Genomic DNA, 27,385 nt, shown 5'->3' with positions numbered 1-27,385 from the left:
AAATGAGGGAGGGTGAGGGGCCGGTTGGTTTCCATTCCAAATTAACACAAATTTGACACTATTCGAACTATTTTTGTAAACTACAAAGCCGATTTACGAGAAAAATGGTGCGTAGCCGTTTTCAAGACCGATAATGGTTCCTATAATACTTTCAAACTTCTCAAAATCCAAACAAAGGGGGGGGGGGCTCCTTCACAGAATATACATAAGTTTCACACAATTAGAACAGTTTTCGGAAATTACTGAATCGATCAACGTGAAATTTTGTGTTTAGCCGTTTTCAAGACCGGAAATGGTTTCTATAATACTTTCAAAGCCCTCCGAAACCAAAAAGGGGGGACTGCCATGCAAAATTAATAAAAAATTAACTTTATTTATCACTCCTCGATGGTTTTTCTGCTATAAATTGATAAACGTGAGCGCTTTGATTTAATGAGATGATTTGAGGCCTTCAGGATCAGAGGGGTGCAAATCCAAAACCATCATTTTTTAGTTAAGTAAATATACCCAACGATTCTTTATGTTTCAATGTACATCTGGTGTAAAACTCGATTTTTTATAATTTTTGAAACACTTTTTCGATTGAATTAAAACTGCTCAAATTCGATAAATATATGAAAAATCGAGCACCTTCACAGCTTTGAAGCGTTTTCTCGAAACTTTCGATAAAAGTAACATGTAAATTTTTAACAAAACCAACAATGTCTCAAATGTCAAATTTACCTGTATTCAAATACTCCTTCCGCTTCAAAAAGGGGTGAATTTTTAAGGTTTTGTATATTGAACTGAAGGTCTCTCCACTTTTTTTCAAAATCGGGCAATCCCAACCTTCAAGTTATTTTAATTATAAAAGTTTTAAGTAATATTTTTTTCTATTTTAGGGATGGCAAAGCACACCAGGTTAGCTAGTTTTAAATATTTGAAGCGCAAAGCAAATGCAAATTTCATTGAAATTGTGAATTTAAATTTAGCTTTCAAACTGAATATATCATTTTTTTAAATTGAAATCGATTAATTGAAAAATTATCATCAATTTAAAAATAAGATTAAAAAACAAAAATAAGTGAAACGTTTATAAGCCCTTGTGTTAATAGCTTAAAATTTTAAACTATGATTTTTGTTTGTCATCGTCAACTGAAATGCAAAAGGTACAAACAAACTAAAATGAAGATTTATAGGCTTCTAAGATTATTATGTTCAAAGAACAAAAAAAAATAATTGAAAAACAAAGACGAAAAAAGACTATTAAAATCCAACAAATTTTAATATTTTGACCATCGATTTCGGTAAATTTATTTGAAAATTTGGAAAAACTTTACTATAAAATTCGGTAATATCATTTGAATATTGAAACAAAAAATCAGTTATTCAACATTTTATAAGGAAATTGTTTTAAAAACACTATCTCCTCTAGTTTTGGGGATTTGAAGTTTATAAGTGTAAAAGTAAATCAGATTTGAGTGAAACAAATTATCGATAACTGAAGAACTAACAAACCTACATAAAGAGAAACAGATATTCTAAATTTGATCATTACATCATCATTACACAATCATCATTACACAGTTCACAAACACTCACACACTATGTTTTTGGAGCTTTGCATCACCCGCCAAGATGCTACTAGTCATGGAATGCAACAATCAAAATAATCGACCATGAATGGTAAATGAAAAAAAAACTCCTTGAACAGGAATCGAACTCAAGCCTACTGATTACCTCTCCGACATTTAACCATAGACCAAATCGTCAGATGTAAACTAGGCAAGCTGTAGCTCTATCATTCAGCTCTATCATTGAGCTGTGTTCATCATTTTGCAGTGCGTATATTATAGATTAAGATGATTTCACGATCATAAAAGCTTATTTTCCAGTGCTCAAAAGTTATAATATTTTCTTCACTAGAGAACCGAATTTGTTTTTTTCTAAAATATTTCTGTAAAAATGATAAGGAGTTTTTTCTTGCTGAAAAATTAATACTATAGGAAGTACGGAACTAATCCCCATGAAAATTTATTTAAGAAAATACGTATAGGAGAGTAGGGAATCATGGGCCACTTTTTTTCGTTGTTCTTTAACTTCTTTATTATAAAAGATGAAATGAAAATAAAAAATGGAATGGTTTTCTACATTTTCAAGGTATCATAAGGTTTTTTTTTTTAATTTTTAATAAGTTATTTTCCCCAAATTCTGACTGTTTGAAAAAAAGCAGAAAAATGGTGGGGAATCGTGGGCCACCAAATCCAAATTGACCAAATAACATGCAAAGTTTATGAATTGACCCAAAACTGTGATTTCCTAATTCATTTCGTTATTTTAAAGCAATTTCAGATGATGGAATGAAAAAGAGAGCTGTGTATGATCGCATAGATTCCAAAACCTGGCTCGCGAACGTTTCGGCAAAATTTCTTACATATGTAGGATGGACAACATATTTTTCATAACTCTTCATTTGGCATAAGAAAACTTTGCAGACAGGTAAAACGTATTTTAAGTTCTGAATGTGTATAAAAACATTAAAATATAGGTGGTTCAAGATGTGTGGCCCACGATTCCCCACCAGCTATGATTTGCAAATTGGTTGCGTTTGTGTGACTTATTGATGTTTCATCAAAAATTCCTTTTTTACGTGATAGATCATGACAAAACTAAGATCATAAGCGTATAAGCATATTTTTGTTATGCACTTTAGGTTCCCCATCGATGATATTAGCGAGTGTTTTTTTTAATTATGTAAGTAAATTTTTCTAACTTTTATGAGCTTGGTAAATAAAAGAAGCATATGATGCGTATTTCAGTCAACAACATATAGGAATTCAAAGTCCACGCGCAAAGCGACGACGATGACAGTTGGTTTGAGATTTTTATCTCAACACACATCTGAGATATTAAAAGTGGCCCACGTTTCCCCATGGCCCACGATACCCCACTATCCCCTACTTTTGTAGAAAAGGGGAGTGCTCTTTATGCCCTTATCTCCCCTACAGTTCATATTCATCAAATCGAAAGTGGTTTTCCGTTAAATATTGCCTTGGGCAGTGAAAAACTGTATTATTTATTACTCACTAGTAAGTAAGTAAGTAAGTAAGTAAGTAAGTAAGTAAGTAAGTAAGTAAGTAAGTAAGTAAGTAAGTAAGTAAGTAAGTAAGTAAGTAAGTAAGTAAGTAAGTAAGTAAGTAAGTAAGTAAGTAAGTAAGTAAGTAAGTAAGTAAGTAAGTAAGTAAGTAAGTAAGTAAGTAAGTAAGTAAGTAAGTAAGTAAGTAAGTAAGTAAGTAAGTAAGTAAGTAAGTAAGTAAGTAAGTAAGTAAGTAAGTAAGTAAGTAAGTAAGTAAGTAAGTAAGCAAGTAAGTAAATAAGTAAGTAAGTAAGTAAGTAAGTAAGTAAGTAAGTAAGTAAGTAAGTAAGTAAGTAAGTAAGTAAGTAAGTAAGTAAGTAAGTAAGTAAGTAAGTAAGTAAGTAAGTAAGTAAGTAAGTAAGTAAGTAAGTAAGTAAGTAAGTAAGTAAGTAAGTAAGTAAGTAAGTAAGTAAGTAAGTAAGTAAGTAAGTAAGTAAGTAAGTAAGTAAGTAAGTAAGTAAGTAAGTAAGTAAGTAAGTAAGTAAGTAAGTATGTAAGTAAGTAAGTAAGTAAGTAAGTAAGTAAGTAAGTAAGTGAGTAAAAAATTGAACATTGAAACTGACATAGGCAATGATAGACCAAGGATCGAATACTGAATTTCTCATTCTTATGCTCTTGTGTTTTTAATGAGCAGAATATTTACTACATTTGCATTTCCTCCTTCAACGGATAAAATAATTAAATTGTGCTAGAGTCAATTTTGTTTGTAAACCACCGGCGAATTGATGAGTAATGCTGTAAAATTAACACCCAAACACCATTTTTCTTTGTCGCCCATTCATCTCACACTCAAAGCCGTTGCGTTGGATTGCCAAAAGACCGATGAACCCTAATAGAAAAACCGACCGACCGAATGGTCAACTGCAACGGACAGATAGAGTGAGAGTGAAGAAAAAAAGAAACAGAAACCGATATCCACGGCTCGGTCAAGTTCCCCGGTGCAAGCCCGAAGTTGGTCCGATTGCATTGTTCTTGTTCGATGATGCGTACCTTCAGTCGTTCCGTTCCCCGATCTCCAATTCCCTTCGTGTGTGTCCAACCGTCCATCCTTCCGCGATTGTGTTGTGGTGTGGTGCCTCCAAAGCGCTCTCGGTCCGGATGTTACACTTTCGTGTCACCTTAATTTCATTCCAACTTTGGTGTCGCTTTTTTTTCTTCTTTCTTCCATTATTTCTCTCTCCATTTTCATTCTCCGCTTATTAGGGCATCGCATCGCATGCATCGGCAGACTAGAATAGCGAACGATCGACCGAAACGAGCCGAAAGGCGTAGGTGTAAACATTCAACATAAAAGGACAGCAGCAGCAGCATGTATGGATGCATTTAAAAACCTTCAACGAAAGAACGGCCGGCGGGAACAAACGGCTGGAATGATTTTCGGTTTACTTTCGGAGCATAAAGATCCGTTGAGCTCACTCAGGCACGAAACCCTGTCTGGTTTTCCTGTATAATTAAAAGGTCTCTGAGTAAAAGATGTTAATACTTTAAGGACTGCTGAAATATCTAAGACGCGAAACACCAAAATTCGGCATTATATAACTCAGAAATCATTGCACCAATTCCACAAATTTGACTTTTTACGGAAAGTGTCGTGTTCAAATTTATTGAATAAATTTTAAAAATTCAATAAAGAAAATTTTAGTTATGCTTTGAAGTGTAACACGCTTGCGGCGAGAAAAAACGAGATTTCTCATATTTGGTCCGCAATGTGTTAAATTGATGCTAGAAATTTCGATATCTCGTAATAAAGATAGATTAGGAACTCAAATTGAAACAATAAAAGTGCTTAGTTTTACAAACCACAGCTGGTTATTTGAAAAGTTTCGCAATAGTTTTTAACAGTGATTTTATTTTTTTTTGTAGAGAAATGAATCCAACTGTGTTAGATGAAATTTCAGGGACTAGACTAGAAAAAAAAAAAGTGATTTTATTGTTCATGAAAATTTTATTGAAAAATTAGTTTTCAGTGCAATTAAATTCATTTCCAATAGAAAGTGATAAAAAAAAAATCTTAATTGACTGATAGGGTGACCAATATAATTACTAAATCAATCTGTTTCATCATATTGAGGACCAAATATGAGGAATGTCGATTCTTGTTCAACGCTTTTCGTTACACTGAGCACAGCTATGTACTCTTAAACTTTAAATTTAAAAATAAAATAATAAAATAACATTATAAAAAATCTAATAGGACTGCCTGATTAAATCAAGAATATGGAATCTGCACATTTGTTCCAGTTTTTGTCGAAATAGAATACGGCGAACTCCGGTAATCTCTGCATATTTTTCCCGGTTATTAATTGAAGAAAAATTACAAAACAAAAATCAATACGATTTTATCGATTTTGACGTTTGCTATTTTTGCAGTAAAAATGTGCCGAAAAAGTAAACAAATATTTTCGAAACAAAAAAAAAGCTATTTTTTAAATGAAGAGTTAACCACCGTAAAATTATTTTATGAAACTATTTCATCGACTATATCGGTAAAATTTTATATCTTTTGAGAAAGAATATTTAAGAATTGGTTTTTAAGATACATTCAAAAAAGTCATCCGGGTCTTTACAACCCTAACCGTCTAATTGTCCTTTTTTTCAACTGTAAAAGAAGGTTAAACAAAAAAGTTATTGAGGTTTTTTCCTGTTGGTAAAAGTTCACTGTGACCATTTAGTTGATCTATAGTGGTGTTACTCCACGTTACTAATTTTACTTTATGCTACTTGACACCCCTACACTGTTGGTTGAAACTGCAGTTTTTTACCGGTAGCACTACGAGCACACACATTGACACATATCTTGGTAGGACCTCCAAGTGCAATCTAAGTTGCCTTGAAAAGATCCATCCACATGCATGAGCTGCATCATTGAGGCGTACAATTCTAAAGTAGCTAGCATTTCACTAATTTTAAAACTACTTAGAGGAAAACTGTACAAGACGCACCAGCGGGGTAAGATGGCCCATGTCATTCTTTCTCAAAAATACACTAACCTATGCCTTCGAATGATGTTTTTCTTCATTTAGATTGTAGCGAACAAGCTTTTTCATCATTTAATAGATGAAAAGTTCACAAAAACGACTTCAGTTCTTAGAAACAGAAGGATTTATGGAATCAGCGTGAAGCCTGTTATTTTGCATGGTTAACATTTAAGGTTTTATGGTAAACTGACCTGGGCAATCTGATGAAACTACATCTTAACGTTTTTCCACTCGCATGCACTTTCGGAAGACTATAAATATTTTTTTGTATTTTACTAACTTCATACAAATTTAAACTAAAATCAATCATATCAAAATTGGGGCAGAATGCCCACAAGACCACGTGTTTTGCGCTAAAATTTTGAATGCTGTTAACTTTTGAGAAAACCCAAATATCAAAATAAAATGCCATTCTTTTTATTTGCTGACTCCTAAATTACGAAATCAATGCATAATTATAACAAATTTCATCCTTGTTCGAGTTAAAAAGGTGCACCAATATTCGACTCGAAAAAGATATCTGCGCCATGTTTGCCGCGATATAACTATATAAGTCAAGAAATTGAATTTCGTTGCCTACCTGAAGGCGTTTTACCTATAAGAATAATAAAAAAGTGTATTTTGAAAAGCGAAATTTTCGATAAGTTTAGCATAAGTAAATGATTTTTTGCTAAAGCATGATTAGTTTACAAAAATACGATGAACATATAACTAAACATTTTATGTTTCAATCATTACATTCCTTATAATCATTGTTTCATTTCTTAGCACCCTTTCGGTTTGGTGCGTGCTGTCCACTAGTTTGGGCGTTCTACTCCGCGGTTTGTTTTCTGGCTGATTAAGTTTTTTACAAAAATATCATTAAAATCATGTTTTTATCATATTTTTTTCTTTTTGATAATACGTAAATTTAATCCCTGAATCGTCGTGGTTTTTAGATGATTGGTATCGCTGTAAATAGCGATTTTGCTTAACTGGTGCGTTTTGTACAGTTTTCCCCTAAAACCGACAACCTCCATCATACTTTGTGTGCCAGGTTATGTCACGACCGGAAATCGATTTCATGAACGTTGGCTTAGAAGACAAGGGTGCCATCCTCTAGGCCACGATCTGCTGGCATAAGTTATTGAAGTTGAAAGATTGTATTTTGACCGCACATTATCATCATTGCATACATTTAGCTGATCCTAAAGATTTGTAAGCAAAACTTTGAACGACAATTTTGTTTATTTTAATTTAAATCGTGATGGGAACTTCGGTTGAATTATTTGTCTTGGTATAAGCTTTCTGTTATTATTGCAAAACAGTTCCAACGCAATAAAAAGTCCCATAAAACAGGTACGAAAAAGCTTACTCGACCCCATCATTGATCTAAAGGACTTTCTATGTTTCAAATTTAAGTTTCATTGATACATTCAAGTCTAAACAACCTTGTTTACAGTCTCCAGCTGCCTCCAGCTTAAAAAAAAATGGTAGAATGAGTAAAAAAATGTCTCTCTGTTCTAATTTCACCCTAGGCATCAGTTCATATAACCTTCTCTAGATTATTTACTATGTTCACTATCTACATGTTGCCGCCATGATGCCGCGCAACTATAAATATAATTTCTGTCTCTCTGTCTGCCTGTCTGCTCCCTATAGACTCGGAGCCGATTTACGTAAAGCTTGGCAGGTGGGGGTATTGGAGGCCGGGGAAAGATCCTATTATGGTTTGAGACCCCTCACCTTAACAGGAAGGGGGGAGGGAGTCTTCCAAACAAAAGAAACATGATTGAATAACTGGAGAACCGATCATGCAAATAGAAACAAATTTTGTATTTGGTGTATTTGGGTGCGATGAATGTTTCAATGAATATTTGGTACCCCTCCCTTCTTTCAGCAGTGTGGTGATAGGAAGGGGGGAGCAGGCCTACCTTACAATTTTTTACATAACTGGAAAACTAATCAAGCAAATGGAACCAAATTTGACATGGGAGGGTAGTGGAATTCGACAAATGGTTCTATGATTATTTCAGACCCCTCCCTCCTTCCACTGGAGATACAGGAAGGAAGGAAGGGGGATTTCATTCCTATTTTATTGCATAACTCGAAAACTATTCGAGCAAATGGAACCAATTTTGGCTTGGAAGGGTATTTGGGCACGATAAATAGTTCTATGAATATTTGGTACCTCTCCCTCCTTCCAGTAGGGAGATAGAAAGTGGGGAGGGGGCTCTTTTACAATTTTCAGCATTACTGGGAAACTAATCAAGCAAATGGAACCAAATTTGGCGTGGGAAAGTATTTGATTACGAGAAATGTTTCTATGCTATTTTGAGAACCCTCCGTTCTTCCAATCGGAAAATCTTGAGGGAGGAGATTGCTCCCTTACAATTTTTTACACCACTCGGCAGCAAATGTAGCAAAATTTTTCTTGAGAGGGTATTTGAGCTCAAGGAATGTTTTTGTGAATATTTGCCCTACTACCTCCTTCCAGTGGGGTGATAGGAAGGAGAGAGGGGGCTTCTTTACAATTTTTTGCATAACTCGAGAGCTAATCGAACAAATGGAAACAACTTTGGCATGGGAAAGCATTTGGATACGTAAAATGGTTATTTGTTTATTTGAGACTTTTTTCTCCTTCAATTGGGGATACAGTTAGGGAAGACGGGAGCTCACATACGATTTTTATGCATAAACCAAGAACTTATGGAACCAAATATGACATGGGAACAATTATACAATCCAGCAAATGGAACAAAATTTGGCATGGGGATGTATTTAAATACACGGAATGTTTGATTTTGATCCTCCCTTCCAGGTAGAGGATAGGTAGGAAGAGGGGCTCCGATACAAATTTTCTAGCATAACTCAACAACTAATAAAGCAAACGAATCCAAATTTGGCATGAAAGGGTATTCGAGCACAACGAATGTTTTTCCAGTGGTTTAGCACCCCTCCCTCCATTCAGTGAAACGATAAAAAGGGGAAAGAGGGTCACTCATACATTTTTTTTTTTTTAATTTGGATAACTATTCGAGAAAATGGAACATGGAACCAAATTTACATGGGACTAAATATATTTGTGTACAGGCAATATCGCTTCGATGGTTTATAAAGTAAGGAGAAAATCACCAATTTTTTGAATAACTCGATAATTTATCCAGAATGGAGCCATATGACATGGGATCGTATTTGTATACAAGAAGTGTTTTTCTGATGTTATGAGACCCCCTTCCTGCCATTAGCGATATAGGAAAGGGGAAGGGGGTCTCTCTTACAATTTGAATTATAATTCGAGAACGAATGGGTTAAATAAGTGTCCCGTGACGTTATTTTGTTACAAAAAATGTTTCTATGATAGTTCGAGACCCTCTCCGCATTAAAAAGGGACAACGAAGATTCCATATACAAAAATAATATGTTGGCATAAGTTATAAACTTATGAAGCAAAGAAATCCAGAGTCATATAAAGGATTAATACACGGATGTAAAAAAATAACTTAAATCAAAATAACCAATAATCAAAAGTTGCAATTTTATTTTCAAAACCCATTTTAACGATTTAAAAATGGAAATGAAAATTTTGTGCAAATAAATGAAATTTTAATAACAAGGTGCCACAAATTTCAATAATTTTTGGAAGGTGTAGCAAAGCACACCGGGTCAGCTAGTTAACTATAATTATAAAAGGTTTAAGATTTCATACACTTATATAGAAAGAAAACCCAAATTTCTATGAAAATGTACCTGATTGAGAAAAAATAAGGTCGGCTTTATTCTTCACGATACATCCAATCATAAAAGTATAAAAGAATCTATAATATTCAAAGGCTAATGCCTGATATCAATTATACCATTATAGTTGAATCTATTATATTCTTAGTTAATTGCGTAAGGTCAACAAGCAGTTGGTAGCTGAATCTATCATATTTACAGTTGAATCTATTATATTCATAGTTGATTGCGTGAGATCAATCAGCAGCTGAATCTGTCATATTTATAGTTGACTGCGGAAATATCAACTACACTTTGATGATTGGTATAACTTGCTGAAATAATTAGAACAACAATCTTTTTTCTCCGTGTATAGTTCACTTAAGGGAATTTTGCAGTCGTTTCTCTTTGGGGCCGTTCACATACCACGTAGACAACTTAGGGGGGGAGGGGTGTATGGAAATGTCCACGCTTGTCCACGGAGAGGGGGGTAGGGGTTTGGGTCATGTCCACGTGGACATACTTACTTTCAAAATATGTTCTAAAGATGGATAAATATTAAGATGTTTAAATCAAAATCTTGAAATGGCAAAGCTTTGCAGTTTAAGTTTACACATAAGTAGCTACTTGAAAGCAAGTGATAAATAAGATAATTTAGAAATTTGATTTTTTTTATATCAGGAAATTCTTATTCGTTTTTTTCAAAATCAGCTATTTCCACAACAAAAAAGCAAAAAGTGGTGTTTTCTAACTGTAAAATTATAGGTAGGTATTTAAAAAAAATATTTCAAATCTGTCCACGTGGACATCCGGGGAGGGGAGTAGGGGTTTGCCAAATGTCCACGCTTGTCCACGGAGGGGGAGGAGGGGGTCAAAAATCTCATTTTTCTGTCCACGTGGTATCTGAACGGCCTCTTTGTCAGCCAATATGTAACTCTCAGAGCCATCTTTTAAGTGAATATGTGAGTTTTGGTTGCATGGGTATGTATTGTCTGCTTCTCCTGAGAAAAATATTTCAAATTTCTATTGGCTCAGCCGTCTTAAGACCTAGAATGCACCAGGACCAGGACTGTTGAAAAAATGTTTTCAGATTTTCAGATGACCCCTTTTGAAGGGGGTCGTCCATACAAAACAAATATTGTTTAACCTTTTCCTTCCAACGAGGTTTTTCACGTTTTAAAAATAGAAATATTGATTTACAGCTGAAGTTCTAGAACAAAAGATGCATAATTTAAGCCTTCTTTAATGATCCATTTGATAAATTTGGGTTTTGAGGTGGATCATATGTGCTCCATTGGGAAGATAAGAACACATAGGGTGCAAATGAAAAACAAGAAATAATTGAAAAAAACATGGAATTTCATCACTTCATTGATCACAAACTAAAACGATCCTATTTGATAAAAAACTTCTTTGGTATACGCATCCCTCGAAAGTCTATTTATTTAAATATTTGAAATTTTCATTTTTGCCTTGAACAATGGCCGCCATGACACTTTGCGCAAGGAAAACAAAACATGCCGTTTTTCGAGAAAATCACGAACTTTTACAAATATTTCGAGACATGTGGTCATTTAAGCAGATGGAATAACTATCCTGAAGCGAATTTTTTTGTTGACGAAATGATTTTCTTGAGTATTGATAAAAAGCTTCACAAGAAGAAAAGTACGTTTTGTTCCCAGTGTATCACCAGTGATCCACTTTACTTACTCAAAAAATTATATGTTTTAGTTGAAATCTAAGTAAACCATCATTTGATTCTGCTTGCATAAGCAACCTTCTGCACATCAGTAATTTTATTTGAAGGAAATTATAAAAACTTGTCAAGTTATTGAACAACAAATGAAAACTTGATTTAAATTCGAAAAAAATCCAACTTTTTTGCAGCTTTTGATCTGCCAAGCCAAACCTAGCGAACCGATTTTCTTCTAATTTCGTGCAATGTTTCTTCACTCATATCTACACATTTTGTGAAAAAATGGTGTTGATCCAAAGCGCCCAGTTCAAATGCGAGCTGTGCAAAGTTGTGGATCACCTGTGCTACCATGGGAAGGAAAGGGTTAAGTGAAATAGACATTATTAAACATGGTATTATCATGAAAATTCGAACATGAGTGCTTTATTAGGGAAGAGCAATCGATTTCAGGTATCAATTTAGGGTCAGGGATCGGTCAAAGGTATCTTCCATATTAACTATTTACTTTGCGATATTGATCTTGACGATATTATACATTGGATTGAGATGAAAATTTCTAAAAAGGAGTTCTGATGGACGGGTAATCGATATCAGAAGTCATGTTTTGAGTCAGGGGTCGGCAAAAGGGGCCATCCATCTTATTTGATGTCATTTTTTTTGCGATATTATTTTGACTATGCTTCGAATTTTAGTTAAAAAATTTCACATGGAAGTTTTTAGCGCAGGTAATTGATTTCAAGAAGGTCCACAACAATTTACCAATGTTTTCGCAATAATTACGATATTAGGCAGCACATCGAGGCATAAATTCAAACACGAGAGAGTTTTACAGGACGAGAAATCCATTTCTGATTTCAAACTTTCTAATAGACTACCTTAATAGAGGTCGTCACAATTTGTACAAAACTGAAGGTAAAATTCCAAAAGAAAAAACAACGAATGTAGTGTACGACATAAAATGTGAAGAACGCAAGAAATCTTACATCGGTGAATCCAGTCAGTTCTTACATAAAAGATTAGAACAGCTTAAAAACTAAGTGAGGAGCAAAAAAGTTTGAGGATCGGAAGTTCGACAGACAAATGTAAACATAACATCAATTTTATTTTTTCAATATTTCATTTTTTGAGCATAACTTATAAACTGTTCTACTGAGAAATAAAGGTTGGCCACGTTTTTTTTTAAATTTTGTAAACTATTGTAATTAATTTTCAAGAGCGAATCTTACCATCAAATAAAACTTTTTCCCCCTATGTTCTAGATAACATTTAATTTGGTATCTTCTGTTCTCCTTTCTGATTCCCAAATAATTTGGAATTTCTGTTTTAAACTATCAGTGTAAATCTAATCAAACTTTTCCAATCAAACGTTTAATTCCTCAACCACAGCCAAATTTCCCTCATGAAAAACTCATTTTCTCCTTCACCAAATGGTTCCAGGGGTAGGTATTAATTTCAAAGTGTTTAAACCGATTTTGACGCCACTAAATAGCAGCACTCTTAGCCGTCGTAGCTCTCCAACACCTTGTAGGCCATAAAACAGCACCTCACTTGAAGAGTAGGAGGAAAATTATTCCCCTCGAATCTTCTGCAGCTACAACATAACATAAGCCCATAATGATAGCAGCAGAACTCGTACTCCCACTCCATCTGAATTGTCGGAAGGTTAGTCGGTTTGCTTTAAACTTCAGACATCGGGAACGTGTGCATCAAATTCCAGCCAGTCGCGTAAACAAACAAATCTGGCTAGAAGGTTGAAAAAAAAAATCGATATCCACTCTACTTTATGCACTGCGGGCCAGCATAATTCCACCAGCATAGCTTCTGTTCTGTGCCTCTTCGAGTCAGCATAAGTTCTTTGCATAACGCGGAAAGTAAAAAAGATCCCGGCTAATACCGAACCTGATACAGTTGGATCCTTCTTTTTTTTTGGAACTTTGTGATTCTAAGTGGCAAAATCAAACCAAACAGCAAAGTTCAACGTCGTCGTCGTCCTCATAAAGCTGAAGGCCTCTGGAAGTTTGTGTCTTTTTCCAGTTCCCATCGGCTGTTCCAGGATCTCGGGTTAAATTCTACACCCTTGTTGAACTGTGTTGAAAGAAAAACAAGGCAGCAGGAAAAAAAACCCGGCAGAAACAATCCTGTCAAAATACACCGCAGACGAGGACAACGGAAGCTTGCAACACTTTGCTACAAAGTGACGTGCCCTCAAAGTTCACGAAAGACACATGTAAAAAATCTTATCTGAAATTGGACCGCACCGGGCGAATATTAGTTTACAATACTTTTCCAATTTGAAGGGCCGTTAAGGAGTTTCGTTTTAAGGAACACCCTGTGTCATATCGCTCACCCATAAGGTTCGAATCCCACGTCGAATTCGAAACCTTCGTTTTGGAAAGAATTTGGGGTGAATTTTATGCTTTCCTCCTGGAGAGTCCAAACTGTAGCTTGTTCAAATATGAAGCATAAAGCGGGTGAAAATGCAACGAGCTGCTCGGTCTTATAACATTGATTCTGTTTTTCATTTCACCTCTATGCTGGTCGACACGCACGTTTTTTTTCTCTGTTAGTTCCTTTGCTCATTACTCTCTCTTCATAGTTGGTGCACACTCTGCGTTTTGACGCCTTTTTCTAAGATGGGTTCCAACATACTAAAACATGTCGGAAAAATATCAGAGAATAATTATAATGTTCCGTATAATCATAATTTTGAATCAACTTTACTATATTCCAAGATAAAAAAATTATTTAATTTTTATCTAAAAAACATCAACCAGTCGCAGTTTATTGAGCATGTTTTCTGGCCGGTTTGAGCGTGCATCCTTTTTCCCATAAGGCACCATTAAAATGTCGTAGTATAAGTGAAAAACATTACTGATTCAACACATTCACCTCACCTCTTCTAGCACAATAATATACAGCCAAACTCTCGAGAGATATTAAATTGGAAACGGTTTTTTTCGGGCTCTTGCTCTAATGGCCCTCTTGTTTCGCTCCCGAGCGCCGATCGACGCAGCATGTATATTGAGGGTTTTTTTTGCGCGCCGCCACGGTTATGTTTTATGCTGCGATCGGCAGTTGAGTGTCTGTTGGTACTCATCATCTGGGAAAAAGGTCGCTCTTCTATGTAGGTGCATATTGTATGCTGAGTTGCACATTAGACCACCTCAACTTTGAATTTTTGTCACTTATAAACTTACTTACTTAATGATCCCGCGCCGATCCTCCGGTGCATAGGGCCGTGGTAAAAGACCTCCACTGTTGACGATCTGGAGCCAGCGTCTTAACTTGGTCCCAGCCATGATTCTCGTCGACAGTTCGGATTTCAGCGGCTAGGCTTCGCCGCCACGAGTTTCTGGGTCTGCCTCTTCTTCGATGACCTTCTGGATTCCAATCTAGCGCCTCTCTGCAAATCTCGTTTTCATCTTTTCGCAGCGTGTGCCCAATCCATCTCCACTTACGTTCCCGAATCTCGATTTCAAGCGCCCTTTGATGACACCGGCGATGTAGTTCCTCATTCGAGATCCAGTTGCCAGGCCACCAAGCGCGGATGATATTCCGCAGGCAGCGGTTTACAAATACTTGCAGTTTTCGTGTCGTTACCGCATATATGCACCAAGTTTCGCACCCGTACAGCAATACGGATTTGACGTTTGAGTTGAAGATTCGGATTTTCGTTCGTAGAGAGATCTGGCGTGAGCGCCAGATGTTTCGGAGACTCGCAAACGCAAATCGGGCCTTTCTTATCCGGGTTTCGATGTCTTTTCTGGTACCACCATCAGACGTTATCTGGCTACCAACGGACGGTCGGAATTAAGTGAAATTTGGTATCTGCGGGTTTTTTGGGTCAGAGATGGTTTGTATAGTACTTTCAAGAATCTCACTTTTATGGAAGGAGGGTCCCCATACAAAATTATCTCTTCTTCACATCTTATATAAAAAAAATTGAGGTGTTTTCTTTGTAACACCATCACGTGATCGGTCGTAATGAAGTGAAATTTGGTATCCGAGGGTTTTTCGGGCAAAAGATGGTTTGTATAATAGTTTCGAGATTATTACTTTTTATGGAAGGGGGTTCCTATACAAAATCAACTAGAAACGGGGCATAACTCGAACAACTTGAAGACGGTTTCCATGAAAACTGATTTACGAGCTAGAAGAAGTTAATGAACTGTAAACATTTTCCAACGATCTTTTTAGTAACGGGTAAAACGAAGTTTACCGGGTCAGCTAGTATGATATGTTATTTAAGTAAAAAAAATGCCACCTAAAATTTCGAAACATTTAAGTATAGAAAAAAATCTGAACCAATACACAAAAATACAAAAAAAAAGTTTCGTACCAGATATCAGATAAAAAAAAACAATCTATCAAGCACAAGTGAGTTTAAGAATATAAACACATGAACTCGATCAACGAAAAAAAATAGAGATCAAAGAAAATCAGCTTTTAAATTTACGTTCAAATATAAATGAGAATCCAGATTCATAAAGCGAAATTCAGAATATTAATTTAAATTAACAATAAAATTCAGAATTAAAGTTAACAGTTTGGATTACAGTTTCTTATTTTACGATCATAAACTCAAGTTTGTAAAAATTTGTGATTGTTTTGAATTTTTATTCCAAATACTCAAAACAGATTTCCCTTCATTCAAGGTTTCAAATGCTTAGAGAAAAGTAATCCAAAAACATGTTTAAATTCTTTTTTTTTAATTTCCTAATTTAAAGTGCAATTTGCCAATCCCTAACTAAAAATTGAAAAAAGATAAAGATGACACAAATTTTAAAGACATTTTCAAACATTATATTGATTAGAAAACTGTTGCTGCAAAATGAGATGAATAGTGACTTTTCTTGAATTGTTAAATATTTGTCAAACTCAGCTCTGTCAATTCACAAAACGATTCATTTAGTGTATTTAGTACAAAGTCCGAAAAAAAGACATTTGAAATAATGAAAAAAAAAATATTAAAAATTAAGTTTATTTTAATTATTGTTTAAATGTTCTGGTTTTGTCCTATTCATTTTTTAATTTTTCTATTCTGACGATCATGCTTAAAGAAAACTCAGAAAGAAACAATTTATTTAAATACAGAGGTAAACACAAATCGAAAAAAAAATGAGTTTATGACGACTCCAGCAAAAAAAAATCCATTTTCTGTTCAAATCAATCTTCAGCAATTTTATTATACTTGATCAGATAGGAGTTTTTGAATAGGAATGATGGCTAAACTAAATTGAAACTTGATAGATTAAGCGTTCTTAAGTTACCGAAAGAAAATAAGTTCGCTAACCAAAAGTTAGCGTAACTTATTTGTATATTGAACTATAATTCTGGATTTTTTTTTCTGACACAAGTGTATCCACTTCTCAAAGTTTTCAAAAATTCAGGGTCAACAAAGTTTGCCGGGTCAGCTAGTTTTTTATATAGATGGATAGGAGGTTAGAAGAAATGAAAGATGGTGAGAATGAGCGGGTAGAATTTATTTAGAAGCATTACCATCACAAATCAAATTTTTGTTCCACACTAGCCTACTACTATGAAGTGGTAGATACAGATAGGATTGCATCTACCACCACACATTAATAGGCTTAGCGTGGTTCGCCCCACAAGCGGGAAACTTATAGTGCGGACGAACAAAAAGATAATATGTGATCGCTCAGATAAGCTCCCTTTAACTCAGAAAAGCATCTATCGATGTATAGTCTTCTCAGTTTGTTATCTTCGCTATTCGTTACATCCGGGATTTGGATGCGAAACGGTACGGTCCTACCAGACGGTCCTACCAGATAGTGACCTACTGCTATGATGTCGTGATTTTTATTTCTTTTTTGCCAAAGTTATTTAATTTTTATGAAGAGATTAACCACCGTAATTTATGTTTGTTACTTTGATTTATCGGCCTAGCGGTAAAAAGTGATGTCCTTTTACGTAGGGACATCTAAAGATTATGAAATCTATACCTATATATAAAAAGCAATTTCTGTATGTTTGTTTGTTTGTTTGTTTGTTTGTCCTCTATAGACTCAGCCGTCTTAAGGGCATAGAGCTGAAATTTGGCATGGATGCTCATTAGGACCAGGAAGGATGAAAAATGTTTTTAGATTTTCGGATGACCCCTTCTGAAGGGGGTCGTCCATAGAACACAAATATTGTTAGTGTTGAAAATTTGCACATGAGTGTTTTGAAAGACGAGCAATCGATTTCAGAAATCAAATTTTATGTAAGGGGTCAGCCAAAGGGGTCGTTCATATTGACTGTTCGCTGTTTTAGCGATATTGATGTTATTATACATCGTATTCAGATGAAAATTGGTACACGATAGTTTTGAGTGACGTGCAATCGATTTGAGGTATCAAATTCAGTGTAAGGGGCCGGCAAAAAGATTCGTCCATATTAAATTTTCAGTATCTTAGTGATTTTAACGTTTTTATACATCGGATTGGGGTGAAAATTTGCACATAGGAGTTATTAGGGACAAACAACTGATTTCACTTATCCAAACTAAAATCAGGGGTCGGCCAAAGGGTCGTCCATATAAACCTTTCAAAATTTTTGCAATATCGTCGTTATTTTACATTGGATTGGGATGAAAATTTGCACACGGTAGTTTTCAGGGACGAGCAATCGATTTCAGATGTCAAATGTTTTGCCAGGGGTCGACGAGAGGGGTCGTGCTTATTATTTAATTTTTCACTTTTCTAGCCATATTGACATTATTATGCAATGGATTGCTTTGAAAATTATTTCAGATTTCAGATATCAAAGATTGTAAAAGAGGCCGCCGAAAGGGGTTTAACTTCTTGGCAATAATTGCGTTGTTATGCAACGATCGAGTCGAAATTTATACACAAGGGTTTCAAATTTAGTAGCAGACGACAGAAAAAACGATAGTCCAATATTTTTACAATTATTACTCAACAATGAATTCGGAAGTGTATCTGGAAAATACTTGGCAATTGACTTTAAAACAAACTGTTCATGACATATTACAAGTTGAAAGCGAAACGGAGTTCGTATGGAATCAGCTAGTTTTTTATATAAGGTACACCGGGGTAAGTGTGGACGATGGCTATTAAAACAATACTGTGGACTATTTTCTCAAACTTTTAATGCAGAATGTTCAATTTACTTGTAACCTATCCAATAACTGTGAAAAAGATACGATTCAGACAATAACGGATGTTTACAGCGAATTTTTTGGAATTTTCTATTTTCAACTACGATGTCGAGTTGATGAGCATCTTTTTCAATTGCAAATTTCTCGTAAACTAGCTGGCTCTCGATGAAAAACTCTACATTGAAACAATCCTTACATTCCAAACAACCAGTTAGGAAAACAAACGGCGGTTAAAAATGAAGAAAAAAGAGTTTATTTACAAAAAACTAAAATGTTGTCTCCAACCCCTGCCTGGGGTAAGTGTGAACGGCTTTAAAAAGACTTGATGTTAACTCATTTTTTCAATTTTCTGTCTTTCATCCTTCATGAATTGTATTATTTACCTATATTTAGCATTCGGATCATGAAAAGTTGAGTAAAGTACTTTTTTTGTTCTGTGTTTTTGATAAAATCGGATCTCGTGTGTTGCAATATAATTACACACAATAATTATTGAAAGATGCCTTACTAATAGTATCATGAAATTTTTTCAAAATTTTGGACGGTTCGAGCAATAAAATAACGTATTCAACCAAGAAAACACAATTTTTTTGAAAATTTACTGAAAAATTAAAGAGAAAATCTATCGTCCACACTTACCCCATAAAGCTGGGTAAGTGGAGACACCAGCAGTCCATTACAATTTACGTGATAACTTTTCTCGCTTTGCTTCTATCGAGCTCATCTTTTCAGCGTTTGTAAACAACATGTTCTGCATCATATTAAATGTAATTTTATGAAAATTGCTCCACTGCTGATTTTTTAATGATTTTTTAAAGTTGAACTATACGAAAAATCGTCCACACTTACCCCGGTGTACCTTAGATGGATAGAAGGTTTGGCCAAAAACAAATAAAAACCCGACATCATAGCATCGGTGGTAGGTCGCTATCAGACTATCGACCGTGTTATGGAAAAAAAAACATGGCTTTCGGTGCTCTTAAATACACAACGCAAACTGGTGATTTTGTGCAAACCAAAGGTTGCAAAGTTGTACCCTTTATTGTTTCCCCCCATGAAATATTTGATGATAAAGCGACTCACATTACATTTTCTGGCATCTCTTCCTTCGCTTGGCCGGATGGGGGTTGGCAGCATCCTTGACACGCTCCTGGCTCGACTGCACGGACGCTTGTTTCACTTTGGCAACTGCGCCAAGGCCTCTGGTCGTGGCCCATTGGTGCAAATTTGCTGCTGATGACTCTTGCTGCTTCGCCATCCACTCTTGCTCACTGTAGCTTCGATTCCGGTTTAATGCGACACGGTTTGGATGGACCTCTGCCGCGCCACCCCGGCAATCCCTTTCGACCGCGTCCTCCTCCGACGAAAAAAACAAGAAGCGGACCAATACCAGGTCGGCCGGTTGAATCAAAACCACGTGCTTTTGTCGATCGTAGCGGATCCTTGTCTTCTTCTCCTGGGTCCTCTTGATCGGCTGTTGGATGAATTTCTGAATCCTGTGGATCGTGGACCACCGCATCTCCTGCGCGATTTTCGGATCGTCTGACCCGTTTCAGTCCTGCAGAGTGTAGAGGTCCGTGTGCAGCAGAAGTTCCCTGTCGAGTTGGCGAAATGTGGACCGACTCCCCTGGATTCGAGCTTCGCACCCTCGATGGCGGTCGTGATGGCGGCCCGGTTCTTTTCTCGATCCACTCTCGATGATCTTCCTCCAAACAATGAAAAAAAAACGCCAACCGTTTTTCTCTTTTTCCTCGCTCGGTATTTTTCTCGACCAACTTTTGATAACGGGATATTGATTTTATTTACACGCTCGCTTTATTTAATGGGAAAGTGGGTAAATTTAGAAAAGTTTGCGAAAAATAGCTCAATACCGTATCTAAAAAAAAAAACAAATGTAACAACCGTACCGTTTCGTATCCAAACCCCGGATGTAACAAATGCGAAGATAACAAACTGAGAAGACTATGCGTTTCTGGATTAGAGGGAGCTTATCTGAGCGATCACATATCATCTTTTTGGTGCGGACGAACAGCTTTCCAGCTTGTGGGGCGGACCACGCTAAGCCTACTAATGTGTGTAGATGTAGGTGGTAGATGCAACTCTATCTGTATCTACCACTTCATAGTAGTAGACTCGTGAGGAACAAAAATTTGATTTGTGATGGTAATACTTCTAAATAACTTCTACTCGCTATTTTCACCATCTTTCATTTCTTCTAACCTATTATCCATCTACATAAAAAATTTCATAATCTTTAGATATCCCTTCTAAAAAGGACATCACTTTTCACCGCTAGGCCGATAGATCAAAGTAACAAACATAAATTACGGTGGTTAATCTCTTCATAAAAAGGTAATTTTAATTTGAAAAACTTTTCATCACATTTCATCGTTTTGTTCCTCACGGGCTTCTACCTTGCAGATAGAACTGTAACAACCAACACACAATAGTAGGCCTAGCGTGGTTCGTCCCACAAGCGGAAACTTGCAGTACGAACGAACAAAAGATGAAATGTGATCGCTCAGAAAAGCTCCAAATACGATCGAGACACATTTATCGCTAGATGCGGTGGTCGCGCCTGCACGCTGCCAAAGACGATTCTTAACATTTGTCGCTCGAATACTCTGAGTGTACGCAGGTCCTCTTCGAGCAATATTAACATCTCGTGCCTGTAGCGATCAATCGGTCTAATGAGTGTAATGTACAGGTTACACTACGTGTGAATGCTAAGTAAAGGGTGATACGGTGAAAATTTGGTCAATATCAACTTGACGCATTTCTTTCAATTTTTCATTTAAAAAAACCTGAACACCCCTCATTTTGAAGGTGTGTGTGTGTACAATATTGCTGCTATTTTGATTTTGAAATTCTCTCTTCAGTTGGCAAAATGCCGTCCAAGGAAGAAGAACAGCGTATCAAAATTTTGTTCGCGCATCGTGAAAATCCGAGCTACTCGCACGCAAAGCTGGCAAAATCGCTAAAGGTTGCCAAAACAACCGTTACAAATGTAATTAAAGTGTTTGAGGAACGTTTGTCGACAGCCAGGTAGTCTGGATCGGGGGGAAATCGAAAACCGGAAGCCGCTGAGACGACAAAGAGAGTTGCCGGTAGTTTCAAGCGAAACCCTAACCTCTCTCTCCGAGATGCCGCAAATAAGCTGGGTGTATCGTCTACAACCGTGCATGGAGCCAAAAAACGAGCCGGACTATCGACTTACAAGCAGGGACCGAAAACAGCACGAACACAGTAAGTGCAACACAATTTGATGACACGGCACATTCGAAACGAAACTGTGCTGTGTCTGTGTTGATCTTCTTTTGTTGCGTGTCGGCCGCAACACAGCACAGTACTGCATGCGACACAAAATCCGACGCAGTTGACGACACAGTGTGTTCGTGTGCCGGTCCCGAAACGATGAGATTTTAATTGTTGCAAATCTGCCAGCAGGCGAACTGGATAGATTTTTTTCGTTTGCTTTCAAGCTTCTTTCTCGACACAATGTGAGTGAAGAACTTCGCCATGTAAAATACGGAGAAATGCTGTCCAATCAAGCGCGACGGGTTAAAATAGCCTTGCTCGTAAAACACACTGTGTTGCGTGCTTAGCACAACTGTGTTCTTCTCGACACGACACAACTGGGAACTGTGTCGTGTTGATTTGATGCAGCACAACACAATTGAAGTGCTGTGCCAAACCGAAGTGTCGCACACGAAAATTTATGTGTCAGCACTCCAGGATTTGTGTTGCACGATATGTAGTGTGCTGTGTTTGTGTTTTTTGTCGGTCCCTGCTTACAAGAAGGCAGTGACTCCAAATCTCAATGATAAACAAAATACGACGACCAAAGCGCGATCCCGGAGGCTGTACACGACAATGCTGACGAAGTTTGACTGCGTGGCAATGGACGACGAAACCTACGTCAAAGCCGACTACAAGCAGCTTCCGGGACAGAAGTATTATGCGGCAAAAGGAAGGGGAAAGGTAGCAGATATTTTCAAGCACATGAAACTGTCAAAGTTTGCGAAAAAATATCTGGTTTGGCAAGCCACCTGTACCTCTGGCTTGAAAAGCAGCATTTTCATAGCTTCCGGGACTGTCAATCAAGAAATTTACGTGAAAGAATCTGCTGCATTTCCTGAAAAAAACACGGTTGTTCCGTACTGTTTTGGCCGGATTTGGCATCTTGCCATTACGGTAAAAAGGCCATGGAGTGGTACGCCGCCAACAACGTGCAGGTGGTTCCCAAGGACAAGAACCCTCCCAAAACGACAGAGCTCCGCCCAATTGAGAAATACTGGGCTATTGTCAAGCGGAACCTAAAGAAGACCAAAAAAACTGCTAAGGATGAGCAGCAGTTCAAGACAAACTGGCTTTCTGAGGCGAAGAAGGTGGACAAGGTGGCTGTACAAAATCTGATGGCAGGGGTTAAGCGCAAGGCCCGGCAATTCGGATTTGGAAAAGCGGAAGCCTAACTGAATATTGTTCCTGAATTATATACCTACTAATTAAATTAGAAAAAGAAATTTAATTTGATTTTTTAAATAAACGATTTCACCGATTTACACGCGTTTTCCCCTGACCAAATTTTGACCATATCACCCTTTACTAAGTTTCAAATCAACATTTAAAAATTCACAAGTTCTTTGACCAACAATGGAATACAGTTCAAAGTTCGATAAATTTTAAGGTAGATTTTCAAATACTGATTTATCTCATTTTTTCCCAGTGTTCAACTTATGCTACATGTCACAGAGGTAACCCACTTGGAAGGCACCCATGCACTTTTAAAGCTCTCACAGCATAGAACTCACCAGAAAGTATGCTTGCTATGCTGATACTGCTCCAATAAAAATCATAAAAACAGCCGGCTGCCGGTTTAATGTGTATGATACCTTTTAGGTGTGTGCCGGTTTTTTTTCTCATAATTTATGAGAGCGAGAGAAAAATCTTAAGCATAAACATAAGAGCATCGACATAAAGTTTCCCCGAAAGAGTCAAAAGGCCCATCGCCAGGCAGAAAAACCGGGTAACATACTCTCTCCCGCTCTTTGCTTTGGTTGGTTTCATAGGAACCATCCTGTCCAATTCGGGAGGGGTGCCTGCCTTTGGAACGCTAACGGCGTCGTCGTCGGATTCAGTTTATGTTTGACCGTTGTTTACTGTGCTGTGCAGCAACGCGCCCGCCACAGCTCGCACGTTTTAGCTACGAGACGACGCCTTCGTGAAGCGCACCACTTTTGGGATTCCATCTTTCTTTTCGTTTGTGTACCAACTACTTACTGGTCCTGGTCCTGGGGGACGAGCTTGGTTTACCCGCGGGAAAACGTTCCAATTTTGTTTGCCTCCTTAGGCTGCCTTAGGTAGTTTCAGTGAATTTTTCGAAACAAGTGAACAAAAGTTTAGTGAACAAACGCGCCTTACAGTTGAGGATTATTTGGCGACCGTCAAAAAAAACCGAGTGAAAATTTCGCGCTTATACTTCAAACGCCTCAAGCCGCCGTCAGGATCGAAAATATCCTGTCGTGCTGTACACACACATACATCCGCATATCGAGATAAAAGGCACCCATACATCGGCAAATAGGTAGCTGGCGAGCCACGCAGAAGTGCCGAGAAGAAAGGATCTATCCCACTATCGGAGAATAGAGAGTAGTGAACCATATCCTGGAGAAGGGAAAAATTTCCAATCCAGTTGGGCTGTGAACAAAAAAAACAAGACGGGGGAATAGTATTTTTTATGCTCCTGAAAATCCAGCAGGGATAAAAGAAATTAGCACTATTGGTTTTCAATCCATTGATTTTCCAGGACCCGTGATATTTCGCGGATTCTCAAAGTGTTCAAGTGTTCCACAAACAAGCCCACCTAATCAGTGGCTTGGGTACGATTTTGAGAGTTTTTACGAGTGAGTGAAGTGAAAAAGCCTGAAACCTGATAACGAATCGAAGGGATCAAAACTGCACCTGGTGGTACTTTATCGTGCGGTTAAAATTAGATGCGGAATTCAACAGCTTAGGAAACGCAAATCGGAAGCTTCCATTCCAGAACCAACACATCAAAACGAGGATTATTTGATATTGAACCGATTTTTCCCGGCCGGTAAGTACGCTAATCATTTGGACTGGCCGAAGACAAAGGAGGAAGGTTTTCCATCCATCCTTCTGGTGTCATTGGAGTGTTTCCTTTATGAACAATATCCTGAATGAATAAGAATTTTTAACATTAACTCTTTTAAGGATTGAAATTCTTAATAATGGGTTCATTAATTTTCAATCTGGATTCCAAAAATCTGAATTTTGAACACTGAATTCTGATTTTTTCATTCTGAATTCTGAATTTCCCCTTTTTATTCAATCACATGATCATTAGGGCGTGTCATTTTGCAACTTTCCCTCCCATGAGGATCCAAAAAAAGCAAGCGAGGTATTCTACTCTACATTCAAAATTTTGAATTAAGCACCAAATTATGGTAATAGAGTAAGGTTAATCAAGAGTAACAATCTAGACTAAAAACTTATGTCAAAACCTCAAAAACCTCAAAAACACATCCCAAGTTCAAAATCCTGCTACACTTTTTCAAAATTTTCTCTCTTAGTCATAGAAATTCAGGTCTGAATATAAGTTTTAAGCTAAATTAAACCCAGTTCGGATGATCTGATTCCATAATTTCGAATACCAAAATGGTATTCCAATTTTCGTATTTCGGATTCCGTAACCAGTTCAGGATTCTTGACTTTCAGTTAAAATTATTAGAAATGAGAAGCTGCCTTGTAATCCTGGTTCAAATTTGGTTTAGAATTTTATATCAAATTCGATAATATCAAAATCAATATTTTGATAAAATAGCTTTCCGAATAAGATAATTTTGTTTAATATTTAAATGCAAAGTTCTTAACTTCATTTTTACACGAAATTAAAACATTTAAAGCTTCGAAATGGCAATCCATAATCGAAAGCTCAGATTTGGATCATTCGAAATTCATATTTCTATTCAGATTCACAATACAGATTGAGATAAATAATTTAAATAGTGAATTTAGATTAAACCTGTGCTACAGAATTTAAATAAAAGAATGAATTAGGGCTCTAAAACTTGGCTAATAAAATTCTGATCTAGAAAAAGATTCGGAAATCGTATTTTTTGTACATTTCAGAAATCGTACAGAAATTTGGATATAGATTCAAGCACAATTTTTGAATTCCGGTTCATAGTTCAGATTCAGAATGCAGATTCCAAATTAAGGAAAAAATTTAACTTGTGAAAAAAAAATTTACTCTCAACGTAAATTGTTGAGGAATTCAAGAGCTCATGAACTTAAGATTGTGTGTCAATTCCATTTCCAGATTTCAAATTTTTAATCAAAATCGGTTTAACTGAACATCTTAAAATCACAAATAAAAAGTAGAATTTGAGTTTTTTGTTTGATGCGAAGAACTCAAATTTAATTAAAAAAATAATCAACAATCATAATTGAATTGATTCTTTATTAAAAATATTTGTTGTTAAATAAATATTTACCTGATCTTTACCTTAAAAATCTATACAAAATTATATATTTTCTCGGTGTATCGTTTACCATTATTAACACCAAAATTCGGTACTTTATATTCCAGAAACCAATACACAAAATAGTTTGGATGATTGTTTTATTTGAGTTTAGAATAAGTTTTTTTTTCTTTTGAGTTTATTTTATACTCGAAACAAAAAAGCCTGATCTACCAGGCTCTTAAACAAATTTTTTAACCATCGATGGAAGCGATTTTAGCTCATCTTTTAGGAGGTTTAGTCTAAAGCAATTGCCGGAAAAATCTAGGTTTTAAATACCGTTTTTAGATTCCTAGTTTTCAAGAAAATTTGCATTTCAAATATTTTTTTTTTTCTATTTTTTATATACCAGTAGTTATTTTTTGTTTATTAAATCAAAATATTGAGGCTGAACATGATATAAAGTCGAACCTGGATAAGCAAGAGCATTGAGGACTGCTCGCTTAAAGAGAATTCTCACTCATCTAGGTTCTCATTTGTAGAGGAATCTGACGCAAAAATGCATTGATGTGGACCGAATATGTAACAATTTAATGTGTATTTGATAACTTTGATAAATTCACTAATTTATTTATTAGAAAGCTTAGGGAAAAGTCGGGTAAGACGGACACCCAAAGGTAGAATCGCTAATGAAAATCAAATACAGACCTCGATCGATTTTGGCAACATACCCGAACACTTTGTGTTGCCAAAACCGTTCGTACATATATGACAACATCCGAAAAGACGGTTTTTTGTCATTTTTATTTATTTTTCATAAATATTTCAAATTAAGCAAAATTAATGTAAAACATAATAAAAGTATATTTTTTTCTGTGAGGTGAAATTTGGTTTTAAAATATTAAGAAAATAATTTTTCCATTTTTTACTGCTCAAAATTAATATAATTGAGGCAAATTAAAAAATAAACATTTGCAAACATTATGTTTCACATTAATTTTGATTAATTTGAATTAAAAATAAAAAAAAGCGTCATAAAAAACCGTTGGATTTTGACAACAACCAATTTTGGAAACATAAAATTTTCAAGTGTGTTGCCAAAAACGACGATTTGTTTTTGATTTTATGACATTTTCTTTAATTTTGTCAATATTATGATTTTTTTTAGTTTTGTTGTATTTTATCACATTTTAAGAATGTAAAACCGTATTTATGGTGTTTGTCTAAATCATATTGGTCCTGTAATATAACTGTAAGACAATGTTGTTCCAAAAAACCGTTAGTGTGCCAAAATCT

At 36.0% G+C, this 27,385-nt stretch overlaps 1 protein-coding gene across 3 annotated transcripts in view; it reads left to right on the top strand.

Annotated features, from left to right (window-relative positions):
* The first annotated feature begins 23,742 nt into the window (after positions 1 to 23,742).
* Positions 23,743 to 27,385, top strand: part of LOC129751958 (neurotactin) — a 130,120-nt gene continuing 126,477 nt past the window's right edge. For all 3 annotated transcript variants that reach the window (XM_055747755.1, XM_055747753.1, XM_055747754.1), the window contains exon 1: positions 23,743 to 24,702. The gene's annotated coding sequence lies outside the window, so the exon portion shown is untranslated. The remainder of the gene's footprint in view (positions 24,703 to 27,385) is intronic.

Source organism: Uranotaenia lowii, chromosome 3 (genome assembly GCF_029784155.1).
Source record: "Uranotaenia lowii strain MFRU-FL chromosome 3, ASM2978415v1, whole genome shotgun sequence".
NCBI lineage: Eukaryota > Metazoa > Arthropoda > Insecta > Diptera > Culicidae > Uranotaenia > Uranotaenia lowii.
This window is presented reverse-complemented; position numbering and strand designations above follow the sequence as displayed.